Genomic DNA, 8208 nt, shown 5'->3' on the forward strand with positions numbered 1-8208 from the left:
GTTAAAACATTTTCTCCCAGTGTTGTTGTTAGCCAAGCTAAGCTCGCGATTCGATGGCAATGTTCGACGCTCCGGCTTCAGCTTCAGCTTCGTACTCGTATTCGACTGCGGCTGGGGCTGGGGCTCCGGCTCACCTTCCTCCTTGCCTTGCCCGCGGGCGTTCGCTTGTAATTATAATATTTCAACCCAAATGTGACCCGCGGCCATGCGCCAATGATGGATTTCAGCTCTCAGGTCCGCTCCCCTGCCCCCTGAATATAATGTGGCATATATATACCGAAGAAAGACCGATAGCCGAGATACGGAGAGGTGCGCCGTTGTTCCGGGGTTGCTGATGTTGCCGTTTGCTGTTGTTGTTGCTGTTTTTGGTGTTGTTGTTGCTGTTGCTGTGCAATTTGGCGCCTGAGGGCCAAGCGGATTGGCCTGCGGCCAGACATGTGAATAAAATTACATTCACTATTTTATATGCCACATGGCTTGTATGTATGGCATTTATCGGTGTTTATATGTGTTTTGCCGGTGCCATGTGGAAAAATCTTATGTAGGTAGAAATAATTGAATTGGCACATCGGCTAAATCACTCTGTTGGTGTGTATAGTATACTATATGTGTATATCTTTATGGTATGCTGGATCTGAAACTGGAACCAGTGATGGAGATGGAGCTGTAGATGGAGCACGAGATGGAGATGGAGTTGGAGACGGAGGCCAGGGCAATAACAAGATTAGATCACTGGAAGAAGAAATCGCCGCTGGCCATCCGGCAATGGAAAAGGGTAAAGCGTAAACGAAGCTGCCACTGACAATCCACAAAAGCGAGGTCCGAATGGTTGGACCCCCATTTACCCCCCTTCCCCTTCCCCCTCCCTCCCTCTCCATCCACTTCCACTGGTGTGTTTAAGTTTTCCTCGGAACACGACCAGGTGAACATTAATCAAGCCAAACAACCAAATAACTTATGGCCCCGGCTAATAGAGACATTCAGCCAGCCGAGCCAGAAACATGTCGACTTTGGCCATGGCTGAAACTGTATACCACTGCTCAGTTAGCTCAGTTAGGTTAGATAAACAAGATATGTGGGAAGCAATTAGCGCTCTTTAACGGATATTCTCTAGTTAAATTTAGTTGTATTTCTTCTCAACGCATAAAGAAATCGATGAGATTGTAGTTAGATTTCTCTATCCAAAAAAACTTTGAAGGACAGCTTGAAACTCGGAAATAATAATGGGTCCGCAATGATCTATTAAATATATTTTATAAAGAATTAAATAATTAATGATAAACTGATCGGTTGCCCTTATTTAATTCAATATTATTTGCAGCTGTTAAGAAATTTAACATTCTTTACAATCTCAGCTTTAAAAAATCTTGAATCTGGAGTTATCAGTTACTCTACTTGTGGACCAAGCCATTAAAATCACTTTGAAAGCGTGTGAAAATCCTTTTAGCCAAGTATGGCATTTAAGTGCCGCCCAAAAGTAGTGGTGCGTACGTGTGTGTGTGCCTTGTGTGAGTGTGTGTGGTGTGGTAATTAAATTGGCATTAATTAAACTTACGCCGCTTCTGTCGACGGCGCTGCTCAAGTGCCGCTCATTAAGCAATTAAGGGATAATTATCAACGCCGCGCCGTTGCCTTTTTGCAATTTTCATGCGCAAAGTGTTAAAATCACTTAATAGGCGGCCACATCCTGGCCATCCTCCTGTTTCCGTTGTTGTTTCTGTTGTTGTTGTTGTTGCTGATGCTGCTGCTGTTGCTCCTTCCGCGCTTCGCCGCCAAGTGTGTGTGTGTGTGGAGTGTTCGTGTGTTTGAGTGATGTTTGTGTACGCACGCGGCTGTTTGTTTAAGTGTAGCGTTAAACGCGGCCACTGACAAGCAGCGAATGCCGCACACCTGTAAGCAATGCTGCTGCACGGTTGTATGTGCAATGTTGAGCCAACAACAACAGTCGCTCAGCAGCACCAACAGCAACAGCAGCAGCAGCAGCAACAAGAACAACAGCAGCAACATCAGCGATTACAGCAGCAACAACTAATGGGTCGCACGATTCCGTGAAGCATAAGCTCGTATTAATGCAGTTATAAGTGAAATGCTCACTACCAACCACCCACCCACTGGCATACACACACCCACACTCACACTGGCACAGTCACACCTGCACTCACACCTGTGAGCGTGGCACATACATACTGACACTTTGACTGACAACAAACCAAACAGGAGCAACACAGCAGCAGCAACATCAGCAGTTAAGCGACCGCCAACAGCCAACTGGCGAGTCAGTCAGTCAGTAAAGCAATTTACAGACATCTGTTACACCTGAAACCACCTGAAACCACCCGATCAACCAACCAGCCACCCAACCACCCAACCACCCACTCACTAGCACACACACACAAACTGCAATCGGGCATTTAGGCAAGGGGAAGGGGAGGGGGAGGGGTTTGGAGGGAGGGGAGACAGGTGAAATGGGGTGGAGGGTGTGAAAAAAAGCGTGCGAAATGCGTGAAAGCCCCACAATTAAACGGAAGCTGTGACCAGTCCACGGAATTGAATCGGTTGTTCAGCGAATGGTTAAGCAATTCAGCCAGCGAGGAGTGCAAATAGTTTGTAATTGCTTTGCTCGCTTTTTGCCTCAGAAAGGAAATGGTTTAGTGGCTGTAAAGATCCTGGGAAAATCGAATCAAAACGTATTCCGATTTAAAAAGAATAATTACTCATAAAGTGGTCCTATCGCATAGTGTTAATAAAATAAGAAACACATAGCTTCAAGATTAACATATCAAATTTAAGAGTTTTACATCTTTTAAAAATTATGTTAGTATGTAGAATCTTCTTTGGGTGGCTTATATCATTTCACTTATTATCTAATAAATATTTATAAAAATGTATAAAACTAGTTATACCAAAAAAGTAGCTCAGTAAAAGTTGAACTGGCTTTAAGTCAACCATTGTGTTATTCACACTGATAAGCCGATGAACTATTTAGGCCTCTGGTGCTCGAAAGCAAACTAATGTGCTGCCCACTTTCATGGCTGGCCCCACCTGGCATCTGACCCTTGTCATCTCTAAAGGTGGAGTCCCAAGTCCAGAGACACAGCCATCTCCGGCACCAGTCGGAGTCCGAGTTTGAGTCCCATTTCCAATCCCAGTGCCCAGTGCCCAGAGCCCAAAGCTGAATCCGAATCCGAATCCCCAACTCCAGCACCAGCCCAATTTCGATCCCCCCTTCGGAACGAACACTTTCGCCTCGAAGCAAATACAAAAGGCCACATAAATTCCTGTTTCTGCTGTGGCCTGCCTGCCTTTTGTGGCTACCCATGGCGTGAGATGCTGATCCGAGAGTCCGTATCCCATATCCATCTCTCCAGCTCCAAGAGCCCCCAACTCTGGGCCCATAAACGGATTGGCCCCAAGGTGTAAAACTTACTGTTGCTGTTGCTTTTGTTGCTGCTGTTGCTGTTGCTGCTGCTGCTGCACACTTTTCAAAAAAGGCCTGTCAATGCGTGACATTTCATATTTAAGTTTATAATCTGCATGCATTACTTTTGGCCTCTCAAAAACGACATGGGCATGCTGGAAATTTAATGGCATGCTAAATTAACTGCAGGCTAATTTTCAATAAAACTGACAGACGCATGTGTGTGCGTGTGTGTGACGCGGCCTAAATTAATACGAAATTAAATGAATCGAGTGGCAATGAGATGATGAGACAAATACACACACACACACACACACAGAGTGAAGGGAGAGAAAGGCGGCCTGTTTTAGAAATTAAACAAAAACTTATTAAATACCTGCAAGCCATGGAGTTGCAATTAATAATGGGTGGCCCACTCACTCACTTCCCGGGTAACCCAAGTGGCCACCCAACCACCCAAGCCACCCGTGCCACCCAAAAACCACCACCCACTCCTAACTGTTGCCGCATCGAACATGTTGGAAACATTGAAACCCGTTTCAAGGCTTATCAGGGCATCTAAATTATCACTTTTAGCCGGCAGGCGACCATATAAACACAACGTCCCAACATGTTGCAACTGAAGAAGAAGAAGCAGCAGACGAGCTGATGAGCCAGAGGGGAAAGGCGGAAGGGGGAGGGGAAGAGGGGAAGGAGGTATTCGGGTATTACAAGGGGGGTCGGGAATCCGAAGGCCCCAAGGGCAAAAACACCGAACCCACCGAAGTACAGACGGAGAAAGACAGAGACAGAAGCACTGAAACAGAGACAGAGAAACAGAGACAGAGAAGCAGAGAAAGAGACGGAAAGAGCAAGAGAGAGAGAGTTACGATTTGGACTGCCTGATGCTTGGCTGATGTCGCTCCATTCCGTCCGCACCCCCCTCACCCCCTGGATGTGAAATACCCCCCTTTGGCTCCCCTGTAACCCCGGCACTGTTCCTGCTCCTCCTTGGCCGCAGGACATTCGCTTGTAATTATAATATTTCATCCCAAAAGTAGCTCCCAGGCATCAGTCAGTTTCGGTTTGCGGTAAGTGGGGGAGCTGGCTGCAGGGGCAACAAGGCGAAGGGGAAGGGGAAGGGGGAGGTGCACGGGGAGGAGGAGGGGTGCGGTACGAGCGGCAACAGCGGGTTTTGGCAACAATGCAGCAGCAGCCAACAATGATGAATTTTTGAACTCAACGTGTAAAAGGTACAGTGATATCTGTCAGGTAAGAAAAGCTATAACTTCAATCGTACTAAGAATTTTATATTGATCAAAATTATGTCAAGGCAACTGATCTCAAAAACAAATTAAAGTATGATGCTCTCTTCTGCAATCTTGGAAATAAATAAGTTAATAGTCAAATGGAATGATTTTGAAAGCCATTCAAAATTATTCATTCAACCTATGGAATCTGAACAAATAGCTTTAAGATTGTACTACGTGTTTATTGACATAATAAATAGGCGTATTTTGGGAATAATAATGTTGATTATTTGGAAGACAAGCAACAAGCTAAACAACGGAAGCAACGAAAGCACTTTAATAATTATCAGGTATAATACAAATATATTAATAGCTTTTTTTACTGAGTCGCAGATCGTGACATTTAAAATTTTTTGGAAATTCCCTTGACGTAATTTCACCTTGCCAACGAACACTGTGAATCTTCAGCACCCTGCGCTGCAGCGCGACTGTGATTGTGACCTCCAACGCCGCCCAAATGCAACCCATTCAACCCATCCAATAACCCAGGGCAGTTCAAGGGCTAAGGGATTTTCCATTTCTTTTCGCATTACTCCCGCATTGTTTGCTTATTATTAAATAGCTCAGCAGCTCACAGTTCGCAGCTCTCACTCTATAAATTAGCCTTCAATGGACGGACCCCAAATCGGAGATCCCCAATCCCAGATTCCAGATTTCAGATTCCAGATTTCAGACCCCAGATCCCCAATCCCAGATCGGAGTACACCCAAGCGAGAACGCTGCGGGGGAAAAGCGCTTAAAAACGCTGACACATGAAATGCAATTCACGGCAGTCGGAAAACGGTATTAAGTGCAGTCGAGTCGCTTGACAGCGGCATGAGGCTCATTTCAAAATGCTGATTTCTGGTCAAGCGGACCAACCGGCCATTGGCTTCCAGGCTGTGGCTTCTGCTCTGGCATTGTGATAAATTGAGCCGAATCGAATGCCCCGTGAGGCCGCAATCATATTGAACGCTAAAATAATGCCCCCATGCCGGCGACACCAGCGATGGGTTCTCGGTTCGCTTCGATTCGCTTCGACTCGTTGCATATTACCGCATCGTTTGCGGCGACATTTAATTAAAATTTCTTTCGGCCGATACGATGGTTGGGGTAGCCAAAAGTTTTTGGCTAGACCCCATACCCCCCCTCCCCCCTCCCCCTCAACCCCTCTCCTTTTCCCCCGTCTATAATTCCGGCAGCTTTGGCCGCGTTTATCGGCCGCAATTTAGTGGCTTGAAGATAACTCTTTCGCCCGCACACTCTCTCTGAACTGCACTTAATAGCCAAATATGCATACCAATTGGCCGGGACCGGACAGGATAGGAGGAGCCATCGGAGGAGCTGGTCCCCCCGCACAATGGCCATAAAACGAGGCTTAATGACTCCGAACTGGAGCTGGCCATTGTTATTATTATGATTACGGCGACCAAGAGCCGCCGCCGCTTATCTGCCACTCTGCTATTCTGCCACTCTGCCACAATGCCATTCTGCCACTCTGCCACTCTGCCACTCTGCCACCGCTGCCACCTCTATTGGGAGCATTGTCTCCGAGTGTGTGCCCCAATATTACACATACGCCGCATAGGCAGCGTTTTAATTTCCCGTGCAGCAGGAAGCGCATTCAAAAATTTGAACGGAACTCATGCCGCATTGCTGATGACGTTTCCTGTCTGCCATTTTCTTTGTTTGCTTGTGAAGATGTCGAGTGCATTTTCTTGAAATGTAAGCATATTCATTTAGAGGTGAGTAATTATGCAGGTAACTATATTAATAATAAGAAACAATTTTTAGAGAATAAATATACAGGAATAAGGAACACAACTGATCAACATCTCATGTTTTTATCTCAACTTTCTTTATTTCACAGACCAATGTTTAAGCACAACACATTCATAATGAAAAGCACCACGAAGGAATTCATATTAATGCTGATTTTCCCTCAGACAAAGGATGTGCATTTCACAAACGAGACTTTTTCTCTGATCAAATTAGGCGCTTCAACGAGCAGGCAACGCAGCCGAGGCATATGTCAAAAGTCGATGCAGTTTAAATACAATTTAATTAACATTCGAATGAATAAGCGCAGCAAACGAAGCTGCTCCATCCAGCCACCCGAAAGCCCCCTTTGAATATCTCTGTGGAAATGCATTCGGTTGGAAGTGCATGCAACTGACAGTTGAATACAACAAAATCCAAATCAAAGCACGTTTCTAGGCATCTAAATAATTCGTCGCCCCCTTTCACCCCTTCTAATTGAATGGCCAACAATTGAATTTGACTTCCGAACTCTTATTTTTATGCACACTTTTTTAACTAAGTTCAAACGCAATTAAAGCCTGAAAGGGAATGGCGGCCAACTCTTCAAGTCAGAGCCGGAGTCAAGTCAGCGTCTGGCGGGCTGTCAGCTGCTTTGGCTGTCCGCCGATGGCCGCCGGCCAACTTCTTGCCTCAAATAGCCAACGGCGATGGCAAAGAACCGCCAACAATTCCAAAGCAGCGGCAGCAACAGCAACAACAGCTACAAAAGACAAATACGGCGAAAAGCGAAAAAAGCAACAACAACTGCATTTTAGTTGCGCCATACCAAAGGGCCGCCGGCGAGGGCTACACTTAAAGAAACTGGTGAGAGCTGTAAAAGAAACATTAAAAAACATTTTTAAATGCTTTCCTAACACATTTTTGGAAGAATAATTTTTATGAATTAAATACGTTTAGTGAGTCATAAAAAAAATTGTCGTTGATTAAGACTTCAAATTGTTTCCAAGGAAAATCTATAAAGATAAGCTTGTTGAAATTGTTGGAAATAATCGCTTTGAGTTCTTAATGGGCAACCTAAATGTCAAAAAATAAAAAAATGGAAATATTTAATATAAAACTGAATTATTAACGGCTTAAAAATATAAAGGTCAGAAATAAGTGTATTTAAAGTGTATTTTTCCATTTTTCAAAAAGTTCCCCTAATTCCCTAAATTGTTTTTGTCAGTGGGCAACTGTTTATGTACAGCGGCTTATGTACTAAGTGCGGAACCAAGTTGAAGGAGCTGCGGATGGGAACCGCTTGCGCTGCACGACGACGACTGTACGAAAAAGCGTCGCTGCGTGAAAAAGCGTCCTGCGGCGGGCAGCGACGCCGGCCGAGGCAGCGAGGTCCTTGCGCTTCGCTGTGTTAATGTTGCCGCGGGACTTAGACGCTTTGATGAGCGGCCAAGGGAGCAGGAGCATAAAAGGGAAGGCAAAGGGAGGGGAAGAAGGAAGAGGGGCCGCGGGGGAGGGGAACGGAAACAGCCGGAGATAGAAGCTGAAGGAGCGCCGCTGGCGATCGCCACGATGGGTCGTGGAGAACCGCCGGAGGACATGCGCCTGCGCAACGAACAAAGCCAGCAAGTGCAACTGCAACTAGTTGCAACTATTCCGCTTTAATTGCATATTAATGCGAAAATGTGTGAAATGTGCCCCCAGGGCGTCGACAGCACAGCAGCACAGCAGCCCTTGACACTCGAATCGGAATGGAAGTAAGGC

This window comes from Drosophila ficusphila, unplaced genomic scaffold (genome assembly GCF_018152265.1).
Source record: "Drosophila ficusphila isolate 14025-0441.05 unplaced genomic scaffold, ASM1815226v1 contig_414, whole genome shotgun sequence".
Taxonomy (NCBI): Eukaryota; Metazoa; Arthropoda; class Insecta; order Diptera; family Drosophilidae; genus Drosophila; species Drosophila ficusphila.